Source organism: Delphinus delphis, unplaced genomic scaffold (assembly GCF_949987515.2).
Source record: "Delphinus delphis unplaced genomic scaffold, mDelDel1.2 scaffold_399, whole genome shotgun sequence".
In the NCBI taxonomy this organism is placed as follows: Eukaryota; Metazoa; Chordata; class Mammalia; order Artiodactyla; family Delphinidae; genus Delphinus; species Delphinus delphis.
In genome coordinates this window covers 78,218-89,596 of record NW_027193020.1, presented here as the reverse complement: position 1 = coordinate 89,596, position 11,379 = coordinate 78,218, and the positions used below count along the sequence as shown (strand labels likewise).

The following is an 11,379-nucleotide window of genomic DNA, read 5'->3' as shown; positions in this document are numbered from 1 at the left end:
TTCTGTGAAAAATGCTAGTGGTAGCTTGATAGGGACTGCATTGAATCTGTAGATTGCTTTGGGTAGTAGAGTCATTTTCACAATGTTGATTCTTCCAATCCAAAAACATGGTATATCTCTCCATCTATTTGTATCATCTTTAATTTGTTTCATCAGCATCTTATAATTTTCTGCATACAGGTCGTTTGTATCCTTAGGTAGGTTTATTCCTAGATATTTTATTCTTTTTGTTGCAATGGTAAATGGGAGTGTTTTCTTAATTTCACTTTCAGATTTTTCGTCCTTAGTGCATAGGAATGCAAGAGATTTCTGTGCATCATGTTGTATCCTGCTACTTTACCAGATTCATTGATTAGCTATAGTACTTTTCTGGTAGCATCTTTAGGGTTCTCTATGTATAGTATCATGTCATCTGCAAACAGTGACAGCTTTACTTCTTTTCTGATTTGGATTCCTTTTATTTCTTTTTCTTCTCTGATTGCTGTGGCTAAAACTTCCAAAACTATGTTGAATAATAGTGGTGAGAGTGTGCAACCTTGCCTTGCTCCTGATCTTAGTGGAAATGGTTTCAGTTTTTCACCATTGAGGATGATGTTGGCTGTGGGTTTGTCTTATATGGCCTTTATTATGTTGAGGAAAGTTCCCTCTATGCCTACTTTCTGCAGGGTTTTTATCATGAATGGATGTTGAATTTTGTCGAAACTTTCTGTGCATCTATTGAGAGGATCATACGGTTTTTATTCTTCATTTTGTTAATATGTTGTATCACATTGATTGATTTGCATGTATTGAAGAATCCTTGCATTCCTGGGATAAACATCACTTGATCATTGTGTATGATCCTTCTGATTCCCTGCTGGATTCTGTGTGCTAGTATTTTGTTGAGGGTTCTTGCATCTTTGTTCATCAGTGATATTGGCCTATAGCTTTCTTTCTTTGTGACATCTTTGTCTGGTTTTGGTATCAGGGTGATAGTGGCTTTGTACAATGACTTTGGGAGTGTTCCTGCCTCTGCTATATTTTGGAAGAGTTTGAGAAGGATAGGTGTTAGCTCGTCTCTAAATGTTTAATAGAATTCACCTGTGAAGCCATCTGGTCCTGAAGCTTTGTTCGTTGGAATATTTTTAATCACAGTTTCACTTTCAGTGCTTGTGATTGGTCTATTCATATTTTCTATTTCTTTCTGGTTCAGTCTTGGAAGCTTGTGAATTACTAACAATTTGTCCATTTCTTCCAGGTTGTCCAATTTATTGTCATAGAGTTGCTTATAGTAATCTCTCATGATCCTTTGTATTTCTGCAGTGTCAGCTGTTACTTCTCCTTTTTCATTTCTAATTCTTTTGATTTGAGTCTTCTCCATTTTTTTCTTGATGAGTCGGGCTAATGGTTTATCAATTTTCTTTATCTTCTCAAAGAAACAGCTTTTAGTTTTATTGATCTTTGCTATCGTTTCCTTCATTTCTTTTTCATTTATTTCTGATGTTTATGATTTCTTTCCTTCAGCTAATTTTGGGGATTTTTCATTCTTCTTTCTCTAATTGCTTTAGGTGTAAGATTTGGTTGTTTATTTGAGATGTTTCTTCTTTCTTACATTAGGATTGTATTGCTATAAACTTCCCTCTTAGAACTTCTTTTGGTGCAGCTCATCGGTTTTGGGTCCTCGTGTTTTCATTGTCACTTGTTTTTAAGTATTTTTTGATTTCCTCTTTGATTTCTTCAGTGATCTCTTGGTTAGTAAGTAGTGTGTTTTTTAACCTCCATGTGTTTGTATCTTTTAGATATTTTTTCCTGTAATTGATATCTAGTCTCATAGCATTGTGTTTGCAAAAGCTACTTCATACGATTTCAATTTTCTTAAAGTTACCAAGGCTTGATTTGTGATCCAATATATGATCTATCCTGGAGAATGTTCCATGAGCACTTGAGAAGAATGTGTATTCTGTTGTTTTTGGATGGAATGTCCTATAAATATCAATCAAATCCATCTTGTTTAATATATCATTTAAAGCTTGTGTTTCCTTATTTATTTTCATTTTGGATAATTTGTCCACTGGTGAGAGTGGGGTGTTAAAGTCCCCTACTATGAATGTGTTACTGTCGATTTCCCCTTTTATGGCTGTTAGTATTTGCGTTATATATTGAGGTGCTCCTATTTTGGGTGCATAAATATTTACAAATGTTATATATTCTTGGATTGATCCCTTGATCATTATGTAGTGTCCTTCTTTGTCTCTTGGAATAGTCTTTGTTTTAAAATCTATTTTTTCTGATATAAGAATTGATACTGCAGCTTTCTTTGATTTAATTTGTGTGGAATATCTTTTCCATCCTCTTACTTTTAGTCTGTATGTGTCCCTCTGTCTGAAGTGGGTCTGTTGTAGACAGCATATATACGGGTCTTGTTTTTTTATCCATTCAGCCAATCTATGTCTTTTGGTTGTAGCATTTCATCCATTTACACTTAAGATAATTATCAATATGTTTGTTGCTATTACCACTTTCTTAATTGCTTTGGGTTTTTTATTTAGGTCTTTTCCTTCTCTTCTGTTTCCTGGCTAGAGAAATTCCTTTAGCATTTGTTGTAAAGCTGGTTTGGTGGTACTGAATTCTCTTAGCTTTTGCTTGTCTGTAAAGCTTTTAATTTCTCTGTCAAATCTGAATGAGATCCTTGCTGGGTAGAGTAATCTTGGTAGTAGGTTTTTCTCCTTCATCACTTTAAATATTTCCTGCCACTCCCTTCTGGCTTGCAGAGTTTCTGCTGAAAAAATCAGGTTTTAACCTTATGGGGATTCCGTTGTGTGTTATTTGTTGGTTTTCCCTTGTTGCTTTTAATATTTTTTCCTTGTACTTAATTTTTGTTAGTTTGAGTAATATGTGGCTTGGCATGTTTCTCCCTGGGTGTATCCTTTATGGAACCCTCTGTGCTTCCTGGATTTGATTAACTCTTTCCTTTCCCATATCATGGAAGTTTTCAACTCTAATCTCTTCAAATATTTTCTCAGCCCCTTTTTCTCTTCTGCTTTTGGGACCCCTAAACTTCGATTGTTGGTGCGTTTAATGTTGTGCCAGAGGTCTCTGAGACTGTCTTCAATTCTTTTCATTGTTTTTTCTTTATTCTGCAGTAGTTTTTTCCACTATTTTTTCTTCCAGGTCACTTATCCATTCTTCTTCCTCAGTTATTCTGCTATTGATCCCTTCTAGAGAATTTTAAATTTCATTCATTGTGCTGTTAATCACTGTTTGTTTGCTCCTTAGTTCTTCTAGGTCCTTGTTAAACATTTCTTGTATTTTCTCCATTCTATTTCCAAGATTTTGGATCATCTTTACTATCATTATTCTGAATTCTTTTTCAGGTAGACTGCCTATTTCCTCTTCACTTGTTTGGTCTGGTGGGTTTTTCCCTTGTTCTTTCATCTGCCGTGTGTTACTCTCTCTTCTCATTTTGCTTAACTTACTGATTTTGTGGTTTCCTTTTCACAGGCTGTAGGTTCATAGTTTCCTTTTGTTTTGGTGTGTGTCCCCAGTGGCTAAGTTTGGTTCAGTGGGTTGTGTAGGCTTCCTGGTGGAGGGGACTAGTGCCTGTGTTCTCGTGGATGAGGCTGGATCTTGCCTTTCTGATGGGCAGGTCCACATGTGGTGGTGTGTTTTGGGGTGTCTCTGGCCTTAATATGAATTTATGCAGTCTCTCTGCTAATGGACAGAGTTGTGTGCCTGTCTTACTAGTTGTTTGGCATAGGGTGTCCAGCACTGTAGTTTGATGATCATTGAGTGGAGCTGGGTCTTGGTGTTGAGATGGAGATCTCTGGGAGATTTTCACCACTTGATATTACGTGGAGCTTGGAGGTCTGTTGTGGACCAGTGTCCTGAACTTAGCCCTCCCACCTCAGAGGCACAGCCCTTACATGTGGCTGGAGCATCAAGAGCCTGTCATCCACATGACTTAGAATAAAAGGAAGAAAAAGAAAGAAAGAAAGAAGAAGATAAAATAAAATAAATTTATTAAAATAAAAATTAAAATAATTATTAAGGAAAAATAATTTTTTGTTGAAAATATGTTTTAAAACTAATAAAAAAAACGGACAGACAGAACCCTAGGACAAATGTAAATCCAAATCTATACAGAGAAAATCGCACACAGATACATACACATACACACTCACAAAAAGAGAAAAAGGGGAAAAAAAATATATATCATTGCTCCCAAAGTCCACCTCCTCAATTTGGTATGATTCATCCTCTATTCAGGTATTCCACAGATGCAGGGTACATAAAGTTGATTGTCGAGATTTAATCCGCTGCTCCTGAGGCTGCTGGGAGAGATTTCACTTTCTCTTGTTTTTTCGCACAACTCCTGGGTTTCAGCTTTAGATTTGGACATGCCTCTGTGTGTAGGTCGCCTGCGAGTGTGTGTTCTTCGCTCAGAAAGTAAGGGGTTAAAGGAGCAGGTGATTCGGTGGCTCTGGCTCACTCAGGCCCGGGGGAAGTAGGAGTACGGATGCGGGGTGAGCCTGCAGTGGCAGAGGCCGGTGTGATGTTGCACCAGCCTGAGGCCTGCCGTGTTTTCCCAGGGAAGTTTTCCCAGGATCACGGGACACTGGCAGTGGTGGGCTGCACAGGCCCCCCCAGAGAGGATGTGTGGATATTGACCTGTGCTTGCACACAGGCTTCTTGGTGACTGTAGCAGCAGCCTTAGCGTCTTATGCCCATCTCTGTGGTCCGCGCTGATAGCCGTGGCTCGCGCCCGTCTGTGGAGCTCATTTAAGCGGTGCTCTAAATCCCCTCTCCTCCTGCACCAGGAGACAAAGAAGCAGGAAAAAGTCTCTTGTCTCTTAGGCAGTTCCAGACTTTTTCCCGGACTCCCTCCTGGCTAGCTGTGGTGCACTCGCCCCTTCAGGCTGTGATCACACAGCCAACCCCAGTCCTCTCCCTGGGATCCGACCTCTGAAGCACGAGCCTCAGCTCCCAGCACCCGCCCGCCCCAGCGGGTGAGTAGAAAAGCCTCTCGGGCTGGTGAGTGCTGGTCAGCACAAATCCTCCATGCAGGAACCTCTCCGCTTTGCCCTCCACACCCTGTTGCTGCCCTCTCCTCCTGGCTCCAAAGCTTCCCCTCTGCCACCTGCAGTCTCTGCCGGCGAAGGGACTTCCTAGTGTGTGGAGACCTTTCCTCCTTCACAGCTCCCTCCCACTGGTGTAGGCCCCATCCCTATTCTTTTGTCTCTGATTTTTCTTTTTTCTCTTGCCCTGTCTAGGTACGTGTGATATTTCTTGCCTTTTGGGAGGTCTGAGGTCTTCTGCCAGCGTTCAGTAGGTGCTCTGTAGGAGTTTTTCCACATGTAGATGTATTTCTGATCTATGTGTGGGGAGGACAGTGATCTCCACGTCTTACTCTTCCACCATCTTGAAACTCCTCCCCATTTGTTTATTTTTGTTTTTCTTTCCACTTCTCTAGGAGGTGGGTCAAAAAGGATCTTGCTGTGATTGATGTTGTAATGTGTTCTGCTTATGTTTTCCTCTGCGAGTTTTATAGTGTCTGGCCTTACATTTAGGTCTTTAATCCATTTTGAGTTTATTTTTATGTATGGTGTTAGGGAGCATTCTACTTTCATTCTTTGCCATGAAGCTGTCCTGTTTTCCCAGCACCACTTATTGAAGAGGCTGTTTTTTCTCCATTGTATATTATTGCCTCCTTTATCAAAAATAACTTGACCATATGTGTGGGGGTTTATCCCTGGGCTTTCTATCCTGTTCCATTGATCTATATTTCTGTTTTTGTGCCAGTACCATACTATCTTGTTTACTGTAGCTTTGTAGTATAGTCTGAAATAAGGGAACCTGATTCCTTTAGCTCCGTTTTTCTTTCTCAAGATTGCTTTGGCTATTCGGGCTCTTTTGTGTTTCCATAAAAATCGTGAATTTTTTTGTTCTAGTAGTAGTGAAAAATGCCAGTGGTATTTTGATAGGGATTACATTGAATCTGTTGATTGCTTTGGGTAGTAGAGTCATTTTCACAATGTTGATTCTCACAATCCATAGAGTATGGTATGTCTTTCCATCTGTTTGTGTCATCTTTGATTTCTTTCATGAGTGTTTTATGGTTTTTGGAGTACAGGTCTTTTGCCTCCTTAGGTAGGTTTATTCCTAGGTATTATATTCTTTTTGTTGCAATGGTAAATGGGTGTGTTTCCTTAATTTCTCTTTCAGATTTTTCATTAGTGTATAGGATTGCAAGAGATTTCTGTGCATTAATTTTGTGTCCTGCTACTTTACCAAATTCATTGATTAGCTTGAGTAGTTTTCTGGTAGCATCTTTAGGATTTTCTATGTATAATATCATGTTGTTTGTAAATGTGACAGCATTACTTCTTCTTTTCCGAGTTAGATTCCTTTTATTTCTTTTTCTTCTATGATTGCTGTGGCTGAAACTTCCAAAACAATTTTGAATAATTGTGGTGAGAGTGGACAGCCTTGTCTTTTTCCTGATCTTAAAGGAAATGTTCAGTTTTTCACCATTGAGAACAATGTTGCCTGTGGGTTTGTCATATATAGCCTTTATTTTGTTGAGGTAAGTTCCATCTGTGCCTGCTTTCTGAAGGGTTTTTATCATAAATGTGTGTTGAATTTTGTTGAAAGCTTTTTCTGCATCTATTGAGATGATCATATGGTTTTTCTCCTTCAATTTGTTAATATGGTTTATCACATTGATTGATTTGCATATATTGAAGAATCCTTGCATTCGTGGGATAAACCCCACTTGATCATGGTGTATGACCCTTTTAATGTGCTGCTGGATTCTGTTTGCTAGCTGAGGATTCTGTTGAGGATTTTTGCATCTATGTTCATCATTGATATTGGCCTGTAGTTTTCTTTCTTTGTGACATCTTTGTCTGGTTTTGCTATCAGGGTGATGTTGGCCTCATAGAATGAGTTTGGGTGTGTTCCTCCCTCTTCTATATTTTGGAAGATTTTGAGAAGAATAGGTCTTTGCTCTTCTTTAAATGTTTGATAGAATTCGCATGTGAAACCATCTGGCCCCGGGCTTTTGTTTGTTGGAAGTTTTTAAATCACAGTCTCAATTTCAGTGCATGTGATTGGTCTGTTTATATTTTCTATTTCTTTCTGGTTCAGTCTTGGAAGGTTGTGCTTTTCTAAGAATTTGAGGTCGACTAGTTTATATTCCACATGTGATTGAGATCAGACAGTATTTTTTTTCTCTGTCTGGCTTATTTCACTCAGCATAATGTCCTCTAGGTCCACCCATGTTGTCACAGATGGCAGGATTGCCTTCTTTTTTAAAGGCTGAATATTATTCCATTGTATGTATATACATACAATGTATGTATATATGTATAAAATGAGATCATATGGTAGCTCTATTATTATTTTCTTTGTGAAACATATGTATTGTTTTTCCACAATGAATGTACCAACTAACATTCCCACCAACAATTTACAAGGGTTCCCTTTTTTCCCAACCTTGTTAACACTTCTCTTTTTTTAAAAAAATAATAGCAGTCCTAACAGGTGTAATGTGATATTTTGTGCCTTTGATTTTCATTTTCCTGATGATTAGTTGAGCACTCTTTCATCTACTTGTTGGTTATTTGTACATGTTCTTTGGAGAAATATCTGTTTAGGTTCTTTGCTCTTTTTAACCTGAATTATTTGTATTTTTGCTATTGATTTATATGAGTTCTTTACATATTTGGGGTATTAATCCCTTATCAGATATGTAATTTGCAAATGTTTTCTCTCAGTTCACATTTTCATTTTGTTAATTGTTTCTTTTGCCATGCAGAAACTTTTAGTTTGATGTAGTCCCACTTGTTTATGTTTTGTCTTTGTTGCATGTGTTTCTGGTATCATAGCCAAGTAATCAATGACAAGACCAATCTGAAATACATTCTCCCCTATGTTTTCTTCTAGTAGTTTATGATTTCAGGTTTTATGCTTAAGTCTTTTATCCCTCTTGAGTTGATTTCTGCATATGATGTAAAATATGGTCTAATTCCATTGTTTTACATGTGGATATCTAATATTTTCAACACCATTTATTGAAGAGACTATCTTTTCCCATTTTGTACTCTTGGGGCACTAATAAAAAATTAGTTGGCTTTGTAATATAATTTGAAAAATTAATATGGCTTCGTAATATAATTTGAAATCAGGAAGTCTGATGTCTCCAGCTTTGGTCCTCTTTGTATGATTGCCTCAGCTATTTAGGGTCTTTTGTGTTTTCTTTTGTATTTTCTATTTTTGTGAAAAATGTATTGCAGTTTTGATAGGGATTGCTTTGAATATGCCGACTACTTTGAGTAGTATGGACATTTTAACAACATTAATTTTCTAATGCACCAACATGAGATATATTTCCACTTCTTTGTGTGTTCTTCAATTTCGTTCATCAATGTTGTATAGTTTTCTGAGTACAGGCATTTCACCTCCTTAGATTTATTCCCAAGTGCTTTATTATTTTTGATTCAATTGTAAATGGAATTGTTTTCTTAATTTCTCTCTCTGATAGTTTGTTGTATTTATATAGAAATGCAACAGGTTTCTGTATATTAATTTAGTACCCTGTAACTTTAAAGAATTCATTTATTTGTTCTAATAATTTTTTGTTGGAATTTTTGAGATTTTTTTTAATATAAGTATCATGTCATCTGCAAATAGTGACAGTTTTACTTCTTCCTTTCCAATCTGGATATCTTTTCTCCCAAGCCAAACTGTATCCAGCTTTATTAAAGATACCTTTTATAAACCATCATGGTATTTCAGGTAGGACATGGGCAGATAATTGTTAACAGTATACAACAATTTTCAAACTCCCATTTTCAATGAACTACCAAAATCAGAAATCCACTATAAAACCCAATGAAGTCTTCATGTGATGCTCTGAACAGGGAAAGTTTAGAGTGTGGGTTGACATTTCACATTTAACATGTTATTTAACAACTTTTTACAAGCCAACCCTGACTTTCAGGAAATGGAAATGGAAATGGTAGAAATATCAATCTGAAGACCCACGATCTAAAAAAGGAATCGTTGCTCTTTTGAGGGATGCTATCTCAATGGTGACACTGGAAAGTCCAGATTGCCTGACATACTAGTAACCAATTTTGGGGGGTCAGGTTCCAACAGGTCTCTGGGTTTAAGGGAGTTAAGTCTATGCTGAGGGTGGAGAGGGAGAAGAGCACCTAAAAACTTATTTAATTGTTCCATACCACAAGGAGTTTGTGCCAACATGGCTAATGTGTGTCAACATCAAGGAATCCCTCCTTCCTGGGAACCAAGAGGAAGTGTTTCAAAACTGGACAGGAAAGGTGTTTTTTCCCCCACATCCCACATGCCCTTCCCAAAAAAACAACAATTAAATGTTCTGTGTGCTAACAACATAGCTTTAAAAAAAGTAAAACAAAATTCTGAATTTTTATAAAACTTGATAAAAAAATAGTATTTCAAACTACTGTCACCAGAAGTACACAGTTATCAAAAATGCACACACTTCACTTGGCATCTCCAGCACCTTCAGCTTTCTGTACCTGGTCTGTTATGACATTTCTACTTTTTGCAGGGTTATTCCCATCCTTGTCAGCATCAACTTTCCCCTTTTTCCCTTTGGGTACCTTCTCTCCCTTCTTTGCAGGGGCCTTTTTAAGCTTGGGCTCTGGCTTTGGAGGAGCAGGTTTAGCAGATAACCTTGCAGATCTTCTCTGTGGTTTGTCCTTCACCTTGGCTTTATCTCCTTTAGCATCCCCTTCAGCATTTCTCTTGGGCATGGTCGCAACGACAGTGAGATGTAGGCAATGAACACAGGAATACAGTGGTGCATGGGCTTTGGTCGGTCCAGGGATCGCTCTTGTCTCTTTTTTGCACTGCTCCTGGCTAGATTTTCTTTCTTTTTCTTGCCTAACTGCTGTGGCTAAGACATCTAATAATATGCTGAATAAAAGTGGTAAGAGTGGGCATCCTTGTCTTGCACCTGACCTTAGAGGGAAAGCTTTCCTTTTCACTAATGGGTATGATATTAACTGTGGGTTTATAATATATGGTCTTTGTTATATTGAGGTATGTTCCCTCTATACTCACTTTGTGGAGAGTTTTTATCATGAATGGATGTTGAATTTTGTCAAAAGCTTTTTCTGCATCTATTAAGATATTCATGTGAGTTTTATCTTTTGTTTTGTTAATGTGGTGTATTACACTGATCTACTGATGTTAAACCATTTTTACATCCCTGAAATAAATCTCACTTGATCATGGTATATGATCCTTTTAATGTATTGTTGAATTCATTTTGCTAATATTTTGTTGAGGTTTTTTGCTTCTGTGTTCATCTGGGATATTGGCGTATAATTTTCTTTCTTAATAGTGTCTTTGTCTGATTTGGTATCAGGGTAATGCTGACCTAATAGAATGAGTTTGGAAGTGTTTCTTCCTCTTCAATTTTTTGGAATAATCTGAGAAGGATGGGTGTTAACTCTTCTTTAAATATTTTGTAGAATTCACCTGTAAGCCATCTGGGTGTTTTTGGAGCTTTTGGGGTTTTTTGAAGTTTTTTGATTACTGATTCAATTTCCTTGCTAGTAATTGTGATTTTCAGATTTTCTCTTGCTTCACGATTCATTCTTAGAAGATAGTATGTTTCTAGAAATTTATCCATTTCTGCTAGGTTGTCTAATTTCTTGGCATATAATTTTTCACAGTATTATTTTATGATCTTTTGTATTTCTGTGGTGTTGGTGGTAATTTCTTTTCTTTCATTTCTGATATTATTGGTTTGGGCTCTTTTTTTTCTTGATGAGTCTGTCTACAAGTTTGTCAATTTTTTTTAAACAGAGAAAACCACTTTTAACTTCTAATTTTAAAAAAAATTTCTCTTGCTGCTAGTTCCTTCCCCTCAGCCTGAAAACATGTTTAACTCCTCTCCCATTTCTCATCCTTCAGTTAGTGGTATTATATTTTTTATCTTATTATCTTTTATTCAGGCAAGGTAGACAGTAGAGAATCATCTTTGAGTCTTCACTTTTATCAATTCATCATAAAATTCTACTGACAATATCATTCTACTTACTTATGCCAGGCACATTTCTAAGTACATAAGCTGTGTTTTCCCAATCAGTCTTTCACTACACTGCATTATTCTTGTTTTACATGTAAGAAAACAGAAACTTTGAGGTTCACAGCTAAGTGATGAAGTCAGAATTTGAACTCAAGCCTGTTTATTTCCAAAACTGTGTCTTGATGTCTTTTCAATTTGTCCTCTCCTGTCTTTTTCCACTGTTGTTGCTCTTGCTCACATCATCACAATGGAAGCTCTGTTAGCCAATCCCCAATTAGTCAAATCACCTCATTAACAATACTTTCCAATCCTCTTTCACA

The 11,379-nt window shown here is 37.2% G+C and overlaps 1 pseudogene; it reads right to left on the bottom strand.

Moving 5' to 3' along the window:
• Positions 1-9,503: 9,503 nt before the first annotated feature.
• On the bottom strand, positions 9,504-9,776 carry LOC132419356 (non-histone chromosomal protein HMG-17 pseudogene; annotated as a pseudogene).
• Positions 9,777-11,379: the final 1,603 nt, after the last annotated feature.